The sequence below is a fragment of the Thermobia domestica genome, chromosome 7 (assembly GCF_964235325.1).
Source record: "Thermobia domestica chromosome 7, izTheDome1.hap1.1, whole genome shotgun sequence".
Lineage (NCBI taxonomy): Eukaryota > Metazoa > Arthropoda > Insecta > Zygentoma > Lepismatidae > Thermobia > Thermobia domestica.
Genome location: NC_137460.1, coordinates 300929894 through 300945919, shown reverse-complemented (window position 1 = coordinate 300945919; position 16026 = coordinate 300929894). Strand labels below are relative to the sequence as shown.

At 39.5% G+C, this 16026-nt stretch overlaps 1 protein-coding gene across 1 annotated transcript in view; it reads left to right on the top strand.

Moving 5' to 3' along the window:
- The window catches only part of LOC145691110 (adiponectin receptor protein-like), a 123752-nt gene that overhangs the window by 55777 nt on the left and 51949 nt on the right, over positions 1-16026 (top strand). The gene's annotated exons all lie outside the window — the stretch shown is intronic.

The following is a 16026-nucleotide window of genomic DNA, read 5'->3' as shown; positions in this document are numbered from 1 at the left end:
ACATTTTTGAAGATAATTCAGGTCCTAATGAATATTTTTCACTAGGAAAGTGAAGTATTCTTCTCCTCCCAACATAGAAGCAGAGGGCAATTTCGCACTCTGGTCAGATAAAACATTTCCGCGTAACAAAAGGAAGGCCCCCCTGTAAAACCTCTTCAGCTCCAGGGTTATTGTTACTATAGGGGTACCATAAATTTGCTGAAAGCAAACAATTTGAAGGGTTCGTCGACAATATGTTTGCTTTCTGTGTCCTTCGCCGGCTTCCAAACGAAGATGTGAATTTTTCAACATGACTGCTGTAAGCGGGCGATTGGTAAAACGGTAAAAGTGTATTTTTAAGTGTGTGTGTGTGTGAGGGAGGGAGGGGGGAGGGAGAGAGAGAGGACAAAATTTTAGTTGCAAGATGTACTTCAATTGCCGTTTTCAGTTCATTTAGTAAAAAGAATACCGCCGCGCCACCAGGGAATAAAGACAAGTGTTGTCTGTTTCTTTTTGCCACCTCAGCCAGAACTTTCAACTACAGCCTGTGATGAGTGTAGACCTTACCCAGTTTTCAAATTGAATAGCTGGTGGTGGTAGTTCGGTTTCTTGACCTTGTAAAAATCTTCTCTGTCTTTGTTTCGTTTGTCATCATTCCAGCCAGAAATGAAAAAAAAATGAGAAATCCTTGGTTTACAGCAAGGAGAATTTGGGACAAGAGATTAAGGATGATATTCCTGGAAGCTCACGTATCACGATTGTTTCATTCAATAGACAGAGGACAGTTTTCTATGAAGGCTTTTCAACATGTTTTCTCACAAAGGGGATTTTCCTTTTGCAATCTATATGACCACTGGCAATTTCAATCTTGTCCATTCCCGCCAGCGTTTTGATTTTCGAGACACGAGACGAGACGAGACATTTCACGAGACGTCCCGTCTCGTCTCGTGTCTCGTCTCGTTTTCGAGACGAGAAAAGTAGTCTGTCTCGTCTCGTGTCTCGTCTAAAAGGGTTCTGTCTCGTCTCGTGTCTCGTCTCGTTTACGAGACGAGACGAGACGAGACACGAGAAATGTCTCGTCTCGTGGCAACACTAAATACAGTCCCGGTCTCGTTTCGGTTGACAAATAGCAGCCTCAGTCTGGGTCTGGTCGTGATCAACAGATGCCTATCTCGATGATCAAGTCTCAATCTCGTCTTGGTCCCGTGACGATAATCTCGAAATAAATAAAATTAAAAATGTACAAGAATTATAATCTTACAGTCTGTTGTTTCACCTTTTTATTTTTTCACTCCATCCTTGACTATAGAATTTGTAAGCTGCGTATCCCTTCGCAGATAAGTGTGTTGTGTTTTCTCCATCTGTATTCACGGATTCAATATTCGGTGAGTGAGTTAAGCCTTGGATAAAACGCGAACAGTGATTCAGATCCTACTTTAATCGGTATATCTTGTATAGCCTTGATACTGAAAAAGTATATTGTAAGGATCCCCACATCACGACAGACGCACGTGTCAACTCAACACGTGCTATTGATCATAAACAACCTAGCAGAAAAGAAGCCGACACGAAAGACACCGAGGAACGCCGAAAGAAGACGGACCTCACGGAAGGACCCGAAGAGGACAAATAAAAGGAGGACCACCGAGGGACTCAGTATCAGTCGTCCAACTGATCGAATCACCTACACCGCCCTGAGGTCGCACTGGACTAGGGGTCCTTTCTACAACCAAGCCTCGCGAAGCTGCCTTGACCTGAGGGGCCTATCCTTCCAGACTCACCGGAACCGGCAGGTGCCTTGGAGACTGCCGGTGTAGGGGATAAATCTCGGTCCATTATTGACTCTACCAAAATCATTACAATATTAATTCTAGCCAATAAACTACAGTTCAATCCCACAACAGATAATACGGCAGATAGCAGCAAGACTGTATTTAATAGAATGGTAATATAAATTTTACGAGCCTTCATTTATGATCCACAGCATTAGTCTTGGACTGACGAGTTTACTTCAGAAAATCACGCTCATTATCTTAACAAATATTAATAAATCACTACCAGGCCCTAAAATATGTTTTCATCCAAATGAATAGAATTCTTTATTACCATTTTATTTAAAGATTCACATTATTTTTATAGCACAGGCTTTCTGCAACTTTATGGTCAACTTAATTCTTCACAGGCAACTGCTTACGCCACTCACCGTTGCAGTGTACGGTATAGTCCGAGGATGAATGAAGAAATGGGTTAAATCTAAACTCGGATGTTTCGCGTACTTCGGATCCTACTTTAACTACATTTCATTTTTTATATTTGTTTCTAAGGTTCAAATGCATTCTAGAGGCACATATTGACATATTTATCAATTTAGTGGTAATACCCCCCCAAAATTAGGACTTACCACATTACTATGGCGTTGGACCACCTTTTAAATTTGTGAACAGCTCTAATGGAGTCATAGAGGTCGTGAATGGAAGCAAGTGAAGTATCAGACCATTCCACGTGCGGCGCCTCACTCAGTTTCGTGACAGAGGATGGAGGCAAAAATCTACGCTGGAAACGGGTAATAAATGTTTAATTATCTTCTTGTCCGGGGATTGAGAGGGTGGTCAACTTCGTCTCGATGTTCCTTAAACCTAGGCTCAACAGCTGGCGTCATTACCCGGAAACAATATCTGGATCATTCGATGTACATGTCTTCTAAGATTCCAACATAATTACGGGCAGTGACCTGGCCGGTAACAATCAGCACAGGCAGTGAGGATTTCAGGGAGTGTCTGGGAGAATTTTCTCTCTGGAGCTATGAAGCTCCCCCCCCCCCACCAGGGACAATGCTTAACAAGAGCTTCCAGTATTTTCAAAGTATTAATTTAACCCGCTTACAGACTCTCCAACATATTGACGCCAAATTTGAAACTTGAGGTTTTTAGAAGATTCCCTCGAAGTTCTTTAAATGCTTCTCTTATTCATGTCATGAGGTAGTATGTGCCACTGTGCTACTCAGACCCTGTCTCTATGAAAGTTGAAAGCATATCGACCAATGATATCAGTTTTATCATAGCCTAAACATAGGAAGTTCACATAGTGTTATTATTATTACTATTATGATTTTATTATTATCTATTTATTATAATTATTAGTATTGATTCCAATTATACTAGTAATAGTGACTGGGATTAATAAGTATGCAGTATGCTTGCATTAACACTTTGTTGGCAAAGCTCATCAAGTATTGCGAAAGGCTTAGAATTAAGGAGGAGAACACAAGGCTAGTTGATAATTTAGAACATTCGGGGATTGTTTTATCTTAACCCGAAAATTTTGGCTTAACTACGATTTCACTAATGACGTTGCATTCCGTTAAGCGCGTACTTAGAAATTTTTGTTCGAAGGGATTCAAAGGTTAGAGGAAGGTCCAAAGTTTGCGGGACGGAATTTCAATATTACAAAACACAGTCTATGTAGTATATATTGAATCTGTGTTATTCTCCATCTCAAAAGGACTGGCAACCATGTTCTCAGAAAATATAATGTAAATAGATCGTTTTTATAAGAGAAGAAACAGGAACAGTTAACAGTGAAGTGTAAGATTAAATTTTAAAGCTACATCAATAATTTCTCTGTTAAACAAGTATAGTTTCATTAAGAAATTGTGTAATTGTATATTTAGTCACTTAAAAAGTATTTGAGGGGTCCAGGCCAGGGGGATGTTCCCGTACCTTCCGTTTCTCTAAAGACTTTCCTTGAGATTTACCGACGAGTGTTGCCCACGAGACATTTTTTCGTCTCTCTTCGAAAACTTAACGAAACAAGACACAAGTACGTTTTTAAATTCGAGGAGAGAAGAGAAATTTCTCGAATCTTGTGCACAACAATAGCTCACTCAATTCTAGAGGTGGCTCGTAGATCAAAATAAGTTGTTTTTCGCTTAAAACTAAAAGAAGAAAGCTCTCTTAATGTACTAATTGTTTTAAACAACAATTAATATATTAAATAACCTCTATTCCCTTAGTTTAAAGCTTAGTTTAATTTTTACCAGCGTCATTTCCCTCACGAGTAGTGTTGCCACGAGACGAGACGAGACGAGACTTCAGGCTGTCTCATCTCGTCTCGTGCAAAGCATGTCTCGTCTCGAAAAAATATGCTCGTCCCGTCTCGAGAGGTTCTGTCCCGTCTCGTCTCGTCTCGTCTCGTTTGTCTCGTAAAAAATATAGCAGCATACCATGGGAACGAAAGTAAAATGTAGCAGGCTGCACCATGCTAATCAAGATACAACTAAGTTACAAGTATTACCCAGAACACACAAGACAAGAAATGTCACGGTAGCTACACCGTGAAGTCTTCACCTCTAGTGAATGTGGTAGTCGGTTCGATCTCGGTTAGTGCCATGTGAGCTTTGTGATGGACAAACATTGAATGTGTGTGGGGACCGCGGTGGCTCTGTGGTAGAGAGTTCACCTCTATTGCTTGGGGTCTCGGGTTCGATCACAGCCCCGCCAAGTGAACTTTTTGGTGGACAAACACCGTGTGCGTGGGTTTTCTCAGGGTTCTCCCGTTTCCTCCCACTTTTTTCATTCCACCATTTCATTCATTACTCATCATCACTGTCTCCTTTAGCCTAACAGGCATAACCGTGGGACGTAAAACTCAAAGATTTCATTTCATTTCATTTTTCGAATGTGTGTGTTTTCTCGAAGTTGTCTAGTATCCTACCACTTTCTTCATTCCACTAATTTTCCCATCATCATCCATTCGGCCAAAGTTGCCTAAAGGTCTTAAAAATAAATTCAAATAAGCTCACAAGGCAAGGACAAATAGTTTACAAGATAATATATCTCTGCTGTTAGTTGTCTGAGGCTTCTCGACCCTGGCATATTTATTTTTTTTACATTCTGAAACATTGAAATTTGTTTCACCAGTTTCAATACACGAATATACAGTAAATTGCTCATAGGTACGTCGAAGATGAAGACACTAATGTCAAATAATGTTTACTCAACAAGCAAAGTTCGATGTAAAGGTGTCACCATCCCCGACACTATCGTATACTATCAACCCACTTGCTTTATAGTGTCTGTATATATATGATATGTGATATATATGATATGTGTGTACACTTTGATTTCATATATTCCAGCCTTTAGGTTTCACAGTGTTAACCCATAACAATCCAAAAACTAGTTTCCATTTTAGCATGTTTAGATTTGTTGCAATTATTATTTTTTTTTTTAAAAAAAAAAAAGCTCGGAACCAAATAATTTTATTGAGTAATGGAAAGTATTTGATTGAAATTTTATATGTTACTGCACAGTAAGCTCTACTTAAAGTGCCATAGTAATGGACACATCGGACGAAAGAATGCTTGGGGCCAGTCTTCACCTCCATGGTTCAAATCTGTTCCCATAACCGCGGGGTGTGTGCTACTATGTGGTGGTTGCCCCGTTTGTGTAACAAACTCATGACAGTACACCCAGATTAGCTAGTGGCTAAAAAAAAAAAAGTTGATTTTTGGGTGGCCATTTTGGATTAAAGTTTCTTATATTGTCCTGATCTATTCGCAATCATACAACGTACATCTTCATACCAAGCCGAGCGGTCTGCGGCGATAGACCATGGCTTGAAGGCCCCGGGTTGAGTCCTGGAAGGGTCATGTGTACAGCATTTGTTTTTTCGTATTGTGTCAGGGGGCGAAATCGTACGATAAAAGGATTTCAGTCTGAAAAAATTGGAGAGAATATACTCCCCAGGATACTTTCATAAGAGTAAGGAATTAGTAAAAATATAGGATATACATTTTATAGCAGGTAGCAGGTTTAAAAATATGGTTTGGGTATCCTATTTCTTTTCTGTTAATTATGTTCTCCAATGTTCGAATTTTGACCATTCTCATGATATTTTCTGCTTTCAACGGAGTTCCAGGAATATTATATCAAATGTTCTTTAAACTTATCAAGTTCGAGAGGTTTTATATGCCTGTAAGAAACAATTTCTGAAGATAATTCAGGTCCTAATGAATATTATTCACTAGTAAAGGGAAGTATTTCCCTCCTCTCAACATAGAAGCAGAGGGCAATTTCGCACTCTGGTCAGATCAAACATTTCCGCGTAACAAAACGAAGGTCCCCCTGTAAAACCTCTTCACCTAAAGTGTTATTGTTAGTATCCCCATGAGCAATTGTCCGCCGCACGTTAGTCGGGCTGATCGCTACTATGGCGGTATATAAGCGTTTTTCGAGCGGGAACGAGGCGGGACATCGAGTCGGTTGGGTAACTGCAACCACTGGCGGACCGATGACGGTTTTGTCGGGGTACCAGCGAAGGCGGTACTGCGACGGATGTAGCCTTCGGACCATACGCTGATCGTGGCGATTGTCCCTGCTTACGGTCGTGTTTCGGGAATGGATCGGCTTTGCGTTACCCACAATTCTTCACTCTTCGCGTGGTGAACGTCATTTGTTCTAGTTTTTATATGAACAGAAGAGAACTCGGTAACTATTGTCAGACAGTTCGTTGGCTTACAAAACTATTTTCGTGACAGGTTACAGCAGAACATGTTATCTTATTTGTTACTTGGCAAAATGTCAAATATACTGCCTAAAGCTTTGCTCATTGCAAACAATCAACTCCAAAATTACAATTCTCACTCACAATTACGAGATAGTAGTTCAGATATGCTTGGAAGGTATTGCCTTCTACAACCAACCCATCCCCGGATGGGAATGGATTTCTTGAAAAAAAAAAATGGTGCCAAATCTTTGTTTTTTAACCATGTATTGGTATAAAAGTTTCAGCGCTTATGTGCCAATACGTTGTTGCTAAGATTAAGAGTAGATGATTAAAGGCGACATGAAGAGAAATTTTGGGGGGCAATCCGCCGTGGTTTGCGGTAGATCCGATTACGTCTTGCACATGGGGAAATACGTGGAGGGATTTCAGCGGCTGGGTATCGGCTAAAGGCGGGGGAGCAGCGGGATTATGGAGGATACCCCGCCGGCGGGACGAAGGCGTAATTAGTGTAATCGAGCAGGTGGCCCGACGGTGGCGTCCGCCAGCGGCCCGCCATTGGCACGTCAATGGGCCTACGGCGGCCCGCTGGCGGAATGCTTATGGGGATCATAAATTTGCTGAAAGCAAACAATTTCAAGGGTTCGTCGATAATATCTTTGCTTTCTTTGTCCTTCGCCCGCCTTCCAAACGAAGAGGTGAATTTTACAACATGACTGCTGTATAATAAGCGAGCGATTGGTAAAATGGTAAAAGTATGTTTTTATGTGTATGTGTATGTAGGTGCGTGTGTGTGTGTGTGTGTGTGTGTGAGAGAGAGAGAGAGAGAGAAGACAAAATTTTAGTTGCAAGATGACATAGGCCTACTTCAATTGCCGTTTTCGGTTCATATAGCAAAAAGAATACCGCCACCAGAGAATAAAGACAAGTGTGGTCTGTTTTGTTCTCTTCCGCCATCTCAGCCAGAACTTTCAACTACAGCCTGTAATGAGTGTAGACCTTACCCAGTTTTCAAATTGAAGAGATGGTGGTGGTAGTTCGGTTCTTGACCTTGTAAAAATCGTCCTTGTCTTTGATTTTGTTTGTCATCATTCCAGCCAGAAATAAAAAAATGAGAATTCCTCAGTTTACAGCAAGGGTAATTGGGGACAAGACATTAAGGATGATATTCCTGGAAGATCATATATCACGATTGTTTCATTCAACAGACAGAGGACACTTTTCTATGAAGGCTTTTCAACATGTTTTCTCACAAAGGGGATTTTCCTTTTGCAATCTATATGACCACTGGCAATTTCAATCTTGGCCATTCCCGCCAGCGTTTTCATTTTCGAGACGGGACAAGTAGTCTGTCTCGTCTCGTGTCTCGTCTAAAAGGGTTCTGTCCCGTCTCGCGTCTCGTCTCGTTTACGAGACGAGACGAGACGATACACGAGAAATGTCTCGTCTCGTGCCAACACTACTCACGAGCTGATTTTAAGTTAGAACTCAAACACTGTTTTGGTGTTACTGTTTCATAGTGTAAAAGCAATAAAGTGATTGTCATTGTACGGACACTATCAAGAGCATTTCTTAACGTATTAAAGACGCATAAATCATCATACAATATAGGTTACTCCAATAACAAATATCCTTCATATGCTGTTGTATCACACTGCTCGTGAAGCGGTACAATTCTGATCATTTTTAGATAAAATATATATTTCATTAGAAACAAAGTTTTCTTCTTTTATCTTGCCTCCTGGCCAATACTCGTATTTCTGACAAAATAATAATAATAATAATAATAATAATAATAATAATAATAATAATAATAATAATAATAATAATAATAATAATAATAATAATAATAATAATAACAATTGCATGTTGCAGAAAGACACTGAGTCTTCACATTTTAAAAATGTGCTTCATTGATGAGTTGACATAGACTAGAGCAGTGGCACGGTGGCCCAGTGATAGACCCTTCACCTCTGATGTTTGGGATCCCTTGTTCGATCCCAGCTCGCACCAAGTGGACGTTGTTGTGAGTTTTCTCGGTGTTTTCCCGTTTCCTTCTACTTTATTCATTCCACCATTCAATTCCTTTCTCATCATCACCCTCTCCTTTAGCCTAACCGGCTAAATCGTGGGACGTAAAATTGAAAGAATTCATTTCATTTCATTTCTCAACTGCACCATATTTTAATTGCCTATTTAAAACCTGAAAAGGAAAAAAAATATTTCCAAAAATTGAATTGATTTTCAGTTTAACGTCGCTTTCAAGAGCGAGGCTATATGAGACGGGGCCTACTAATTAACGTAAAACCTGAACCAGATGATCTCCCACCAGGAATTGAACCCGGTCTCCCACGCCAAAGGCGAGTACATATCCACGAACTACCTCTAGATTTTCAAAATATAGTAGTAGAGAAATACATATAGTTTTCGTAAGTACTATATGTAGAGATGCTTAGAGATCATTTTAAAACCGGTTCCTGGAAACAAGAACTTTAACGACCGGTTACGGCGAACCGTCTGACTAACGCCACTGATGTCGACAGTCTAATATAAAATGGTATATTGATACTGATGTGTTATATTTGCATTCCTAGGCAAAATCTTATAAAAACGTACTACCCATTCAAATTTCCCAATTGGAACAATAATTTTACGCCTAAGGAATAACAGGAAATGGAATAAAATCTTTGGCCCTTATGCAGAATCGTTTTGGCGTATGATTAGCATGATACTAAAGGCCTGACTACTGCAGGAAACATATGTTAGTCGAAGTCTTTAGTATGGCAATAATCACACGCAGAGGCGTGAGGGAGTGGCTATCGGGCCCAAGCCACCTCCTGAAACAAATTTGTTCCAATGCATAGCTTCAGTAAAATGTCTGCACCCAAAAGAAAAATATAAATGGTTATTCACGGGTTGTGCATAGCCCCCCCCCGAAACAAAATTCTAAATATGCCACTGATTACGCGTCAAAACGACTCTGCATAAGGCCCTTTAAGTTTTATGTCCCACGGTTATTACGGCGAGACTAAAGGAGATGGCGATGATGACAAGTGAATGAAATAGGCCTCGTAGAATGGAGAAAGTGGGAGAACCCCGAGGAAAACCCTCACACGGTGTTTATGCACCACAAAGCTCACTTGACGCGAGCTGGGATCGAACCAAAGATTCCCCATGCACCAGAGTCACCGCGGCCATACGGTAATAGGATATCATCCTATGACCAGTGGCGCATTTAGGAGGGGGCTTCCGGGCTTAAGCCACCTCCCCGAAATGTTACTTACTATAGTAAAGAATATGAAATATCTTGCTGAATTTTCACATTTTCAGGCAAAGCCCCCCCGAAACAAAGTCGTAAGTACGCCACTGCCTATCACAAATAGCCTACTCATTCATTTGTCTTTCCGTTTTCAAATATCCAATAGAGACAGGATTGCTCAGTGGCACAGCGCTCACATCTGGTGCGAAGAGTCCCTGGTTCCACCTTAGACAAAGTGAATTTGTAGAGTTATCTGTGCTTGACGCCAATAGATGTCGTTAGCGGAACGCAATTTGCCGATTTAAAACGGTTGTGATACTTTAATTGCAACTTAAGAGTCTATATCACTGCGAAATTAAAATTCCACTAATTTTACAGTAATTATGTGATATCTTCAAATAGATAAAAGATAATCGAAAAGTGGATCAAGACCTTCCTAGACGATGCTATTTTGCATGAGGTAACGTTTTCACGAGTCACCTAGTAGCTTTTCGTTTGCTGTTATTTAGAAACGCGAAAATAAATGCCGATTTTCTAAATGGCTGGAAATCGAAAGCAGATAAATGAGTAGTGATAACAGTATCTCACGTATAATAATAGGGTCTACTGTCTAGGGAGGTCTTGTTCCACTTTTCAATTATCTTGTATCTATTTGAAGATATCACATAATTACTGTCAAATTAGCGGTATTTTAATTTCACAGTGATGAGGCTTCTTAAAACCTGTAACGTTTCAATTCCATTATTTCAAAATACGACAACAACTGTAGCGTTAATGCCCATCTAACTCCATGTAAACCATTACAGCTTTAAGTCAAACCCGATTTCACGTATAGTGTGTATAGCAGGCCGGATTTCAGACGGAACAACTTAATTTAAAAACTGGACTAAAAAAAAAAGTTGATTGTGCTATTGTATTATCTCAACTTGATCTGTACATAGATAACAGCCAGCTTTAGTGTTTAGTGGAAGTTCCTAAGTAAATTTTTGGTAACGCCACTGAATTGGACTCTGAATGAGTCGAATCCAAAATGATCGCAACTATATAAGCATTCTTGCAATCCAACGTTGAAGTTTTTATATAGCGTGTAGGAAATGAATTCATCAGTACATCGTAGGAGCAATAGCATAACGCTTAACTTTGAAATTTATGCAGTCAAGGATTGGATCTTGTAGGCCTATAGTATTACACGCAGAATTAAGGATGCTTTAAAAATATTTTATATATCTATATCCGATCCAAGGGGGGCTAAGGGGCTATAGCCCCCCCCTTGACGATCAGGTTTACACTGGATAAAAGGGGCTTCATTTTTCTGCTTTACACTGGATAAAACGGCAAATTATGGTTTAGCCCTTCCCTTGATCATATCCTGGATCCGCCACTATATATATATATATATATCAGGGGTGGACTGGCTATGTAAAAAGGGCGCGGTCACATACTCTGAGAGAGCGCCGTCCATCTGAGGCTTTTGCTTGTATGGAATACCCCCTCGTAATAAAAGAAAGTGCCGGGGGGCTTCCCCCGGAAAATTAGTACACAAAAAACAACAAAAGATTAAGTAGCTATTGCAGTTAATCACGATAGAATTACACAAATTCAATATTTTCATAAACAAACAAAGAGACTTTGAGTACTAAATACGAGACGTGTTTTTTAAGTAAGGTCCGTTTTGTTGTAGACACTAGTAGTTCGCGCGCATACCGCAACTAGCGTGTTCGGTTCATCGACAGATTTGCAAAGTGTACGGTGATACTGTTATGAGTGCAAGCAAAGTGGGTACGAGAATTCAAAAATGGCCGTGACAACGTCCATGATGAGGACCGCTCCGGTCGCTCTTCTTCGATTACAGGTGATTTGGTGGCTTCAGTTGAAGCGAGGGTTCGTGAGAACAGGCGCTTCACAATAACAGGTCTCTCAAACGAATTTCCTGACGTGTCGAGATCAGTGCTTTACAAAATTGTTTCTGAACACCTAAAGTTTAGGAAACTGTGCTCCCATTGGGTCCCGAAACTCCTAAAGAGGACAACAAAAACCAAAGATTTGAGTGTGCCATGAAGTTCTTCACTCGTTATCACGAAGAAGTTGACGGCTTCTTGAGTCAGATCGTAACTGGAGACGAAACATTGGTTTCGCATATCACGTCCAAATCGAAGCAACAGAGCATGGCATAGAGACACACACACTCGCCTGTAAAGGTGAAGGCCAAACAGACTCTGTCCCAGCGCAAAATCATGGTGTCGGTGTTTTGGGATAGGCATGGTGTTTTGTTGGTCGACTTCATGCAACGAGGAACCACTATCAATGCAGAAGCATACTGCCAAACCCTGTAAAAGCTATGCAGAGCGATTCAAAACAAACGACGCGGCATGCTGACAAAGGGCATTGTTCTTCTCCATGACAATGCAAGACCTCACACGGCAGGTCAGACATGCGATTTGTTGGACAGTTTTGGCTGGGAAGTTTTAGACCACCCACCCTACAGTCCTGATCTTGCGCCGAGCGATTACCATCTGTTCCTCTACCTCAAACAACACCTCAGTGGCAACCGTTACAATGATGCCGATGTGAAAATGGCAGTGAACTCTTGGTTATCGGAGCAGGCGGCAAGTTTTTCTGAAGAGGGTATTTTGAAATTGGTTGAGAGGCATGATAAATGTTTGAACAAACTTGGCAACTATGTTGAAAAATAGAGTAAAGTATGTACTTTCTGAAAATACATTTACTTTTTTGAAATAACCTTTCGTTGTGTACTTATGTTCAAACGGCCTTACTTAAAAAAACACGCCTCGTATATTAGGCCTATATAAATCTGCACACTTTAACTGAGACTACAAAAATCACACCAGTTGTTTAAATTCTTCGGCTACATTTGTTAACAGCCTAATTATAACTGAAGATTTGAGTTAAGTTTGGGGCTTATGCTATTTTTCATAATTCTGTCCTTTTAAAGCTATGTTCATCGTAACATTAACTTATTTTTCATCTGTTTTTAAAACCGTTAATAAAAAGTATACATGAAACATTTACTACAAATTAACAAAAGTAAACTTAGAATTATATACCTACCAAGCGAAAAAAGAAATTCAAAAACAAAACTGGAAAATGAAAGTAAAGTTACTGCTTTATGCTTGAAGGAGCCTTCGCATCTCCTTGCTTTTTTCACACTTTTGTCAATAATAAGATTGTTGTCTATTTTGGTCAGAATGTCTCTTTCTGAGTTCATCAAGAACAATGATTCCAGATGTTCATCTGTAAGTCTTGAACGGAGTCTTGTTTTCATGTAACGCCACTAGCGCCTATATTGGCGGAAGTGGGAAGGAGAGACATGTAAAAATGATCCAAAATGACCGAGATTAGAGTCAAGCCAATATATTTCGAAGTGGCTGAGATCATTAATGGTACCACCAAAGCCTAAAACAGAAAGGACAAGGCCGTAGGCCGAGTAAAGACGGGATCTGGGGGCGGAGCAATGGGGGTGGGGGGGTTGATATATAAAAATCATCCAAAATTACCGATATTAGAGTCAAATCTATAAATTTTAGGGTCCCTAAGATCATTATAATAACATTCCCAAAGCCAAAAACAGAAAGCGCGAGGCCGCAGGCCGAGCAAATACTGGGATTTGGGGTGGAGCGTGGAGTTGGTAAGGATGATATGTAAAAATCGTCCAAAATGACCGATATTAGAGTCAAATCTATATATTTAGGGGTAAATCTAATATTAATAGCATTCCCACGCCGAAAACAGAAAGAGCGAGGCCGCAGGCCGAGCAAATACCGGGGTCTGGGGTGGAACCCTAGCTGGCCAAAGACTAGCAAATTTATAAAATAATTATATAGCTTTGTTTTTTTTTTAAAACAATGTGTTCAGAGAGGAAACTGTGCGCCTTCCCGAGGCTAAGACGGGTCTTAGCCCCTCCCGAGGAGGGCGCAAAGGCACTGATGTGAGGAGGGCGCAGCGGCCATCGGGCCGGTACTTGATTATGGCCAGTCCACCCCTGATATATATATATATATATATATATATATATATATATATATATATATATATATATATGAATATTAATTTCTCATGGTCACCGTTTCCTCCTCTAACCTAGGCGGCATCAGCATGGGACGTAAAACAAATTATATATTATTATTAATATTCCACTGGTTTCGAAATACTGTTCGTTCACATTTACCAGAGTGCTACAACTATTAAAATCTGGTTTTTATTCAATTCACTCTTCAATTACTACCTAATTAGCAAGTGAGTGTGATTTAAAGATATTTTTTAAAAAAACAGCCATACTGTAAGCGATTTTAGATCCAGGAAAATCGTAATTAACAAAAGTAATTCTTCGTGTGAGACATTTTATGAATGTTTTATTCCTTTTTCCTTTGTATATATTTGTATAACACAACCAGCGAACGAGTGCGGGCGGCCGATTTTGGAACTAAAATGCAAGCAGCAGTGTTTCTAACCGGACTACTTGTAATCAATCTATCACAGTTCTGTAATCAATCTATCACAGTTCTTTCTGTCTTGTTCGTAATAAACCACTTCACGCATATGCTCAAGTCAGGGGCGGAGCGATCGGGGTCTTGAGTAAGAAAATTCTTTTGCATTGACATCATATTCGGATGTACTTCAAAAGTTTGGTGAGAGAGAGAACTGATAATCTTTCACCGCCACACTCCTAACCGTCTCCCCAAGGGTCCTGGGTACACCCCTGATTGTGATGGTACATAAAGATAATTTTGTTTAATCTCTGTCATTATTTAGCATGGTTTAGTAATTTAAAAAAAGATATTTCTGCCACATTTTGAAAACTTTCAAATAAAGTTTTCAAAATGTGGCAGAAATATCGTTTTTTAAAAAATACTAAACCAAATGTTACTTAGTCCTCCCAATACTAAACTGAATGTTACTTCTGAAATTGATTAGAGCGAATATGTATTTGAATAACAAAACCACTTTCATGAGTTTTTCAAAGTGTCAAGTTTGAAAAGAACGAGGTTTATCTTCCATTGTCATCTCATTGCTCAAAGATACCGGTGATGAAGTAATTGGCTGGAAATCAATCGGCCGTTTCTTACATCAATTTATAAAGAAGATGAGTGCCAATGTTAGATATGTCAGTTCAGGATTTTAAAAAAAGCCACCCAACCTCTTGCAACCATGCGTAGCGCGTTTTAATACTTACACTTGAAATAAAAATACAACTGAATAAAGACGATTGACTTTGCCTTTGAATTTCATATGTGAATAACAATATAGGACTTTTAAGATAGAGGACAGGGAGGAGCAGGTTTTATTAAACAAGACCGTACATCTGATATGTTTGAACTATAGGCAACTTGTGTTTACGGGCTAAACTCAGTCCTCTGATATCAATCGACAAATACCTTTACGATGTTCAACAGAATAAACGTATCAGCATTATTATATACTACAGACACAAATATAACACTAGGCTCCCAAGTTTCAAAATGATATTGTGTGTGAAAACAGTTAGTAGATTTAATTCTTTGTGACCTGATAGCTAAAACCTGAGAGAAATACAGAGTTAGTCCAGAGGTAATTTCTTTCCTCATAAATAAAATTTATTGTGTGCTGAATGATACTTACTCTTACACTACCCATACGCTGATGTTTTATCAATACTTTTATTCGAACTCTACCAAAGAGTTGGATTTCTATAATGATCCTAAAAGAAGGGTGCACTGAACCAAATTGTGCAAATCAATCCCTAAAGGCAAGCTATCCAATCCCATAAATCTTTAAAAAAATGAAGGAAAAAGTTCTTCACCTCCTTTTCCCTCTAAGGGTTCACATTTCTCGAACAAAAAAATGAAATTTCTTTATTTTAACGTCCCATGATTATGTTGTTTATGCTAGAGGAGACAGTTGATTAATGAAAGGGAAGGATTGTAAAATTAAATTCTGTTCTATCAGTGGGAATCAAACCCAGAACCACATACATTAAAAGCACATGCACTGGCCAATAGACCAGCGGAAAGAACTTTCACAGTTCTCGAGAGGAAACGTTTCGAGATTTCTTCCTGGCTAAAACTCGAAAAAAATAATTTATTTGTCAATCGATAAACATACACTTAAACAGCAGCATCATGAGCCTTAACCTTAGCTTGATTTAAACTTACAGTTACAAGATATTGTGCAAAACTCTACGCTATCAACCCAAAATTAATCTTTTAGTCACTGACATTGTCATTCCTGCGTTTTACAGGCTGCTACTGTTTTACAATGAAATCGAATAAAACGTAATCAATTTTTAT